A 1,344-nucleotide genomic window follows, 5' to 3' on the forward strand; every position below is an offset into this window, starting at 1 on the left:
GCAGGGCCCTCACTCCTCATGTATGGATAATTATATGTATCTCTGTAATGTCTATTTTTTGTCTATGTATGTACCCCCAGAATTGTAAAGTGCTGCGAAAAATTATTATTATTATTATTTCTTAGCACTGAGAAGTGCTTTTGATTCAGAGATGACTTTTTCGCTTGATCTTAGCCCTGAAAAGGACTTTTGGGTTCTGTAGTAAGCCTGCCTAACCAAAACACTACTAAAACCTATCTCTCCCTGTTGCAAGATCTTTCCCTGGCTAGGTTGAAAGCTCATCTGCGGCCGAGAGGCGGGAGCCAAGTATTTAAGATTTGAGGTCATGTGGTTCAGCTATCCAATGAGGGTAGACGCCGTTTTCGCGCTGCGTGCGTACTCCCAGGGTCCCTCGCGGCCTCCCTGCATGGTCATTGGATTAAAAAAAGCGCCAACTGCGATGGGAGGGCTTTCGAATGTTTTCCGCGTATTCGACTCACTACTTGATTGAATTAGAATCTTTCGAATACCTCAATATTCGATCGAATACAATCTCGATCGAATCGTATTCGCTCATCTCTAGAAATTGGTATAACTTTTGGGGGGCAATACAATACTTTAATAAAAGATTTTCGCTGGACTTCTTTAAAGAAAATAGCTAAAAGATTCTAAACTGTGGTTATGTTCTCATAGTACACAGAATGCTGAGAAGGAAGGTCATTTTCTTACCTTCATCCTCAGCTCTGCAAAATCTTCACTAATCAATATAAAAATGAGTTGGTGCACTGAGTGCACCAATCCCACCTGCCAGCTCCCCCTTCCACGTGAATACTGAGGCAGTGACATTACTCCAGCCCCCATCATCCCACCATGAAGAATACTGATCAGGACAGGTGGGCCAGGTTAGTGCACTGATCCTGTCCCCACTGCTCCAAACTGGCCAATTTACAAACAGATTAAAGTGAAGGGGGGAAAAAAAAAAAAACTGCCCGGGGGCGAAGGTGAGAAAATCACCTTTATCCTCAGGGTCTCTGGCCCTACAGGAACATAACAGCTGGTTAGAGAGTCTTCTAACCTGCTGTTAGTTTCCTTATTTTTTTTTTTTTTTTGTGGTGTTAAAATAAAACTGCATTAAATTACTGCTGTGAAATAAGTGGAAAAAATATATATTGCATTAGCGATCGACGTCCGTATGGTCTCTGCTGTCGAGTGAAGAATCTTTATATAGTTACAGTGTAATCTTTCTGCACAGGTCAATAGCGCCCCCTGGTGATGAGAACACTGAACATTCATCATCCACTAAGGTTTCGGGATGAGTGGGTGGTATTGGTGGATTGCGCATGCGTAGTTGCCTGGCTGAGCCGT

This window comes from Dendropsophus ebraccatus, chromosome 8 (genome assembly GCF_027789765.1).
Source record: "Dendropsophus ebraccatus isolate aDenEbr1 chromosome 8, aDenEbr1.pat, whole genome shotgun sequence".
Taxonomy (NCBI): Eukaryota; Metazoa; Chordata; class Amphibia; order Anura; family Hylidae; genus Dendropsophus; species Dendropsophus ebraccatus.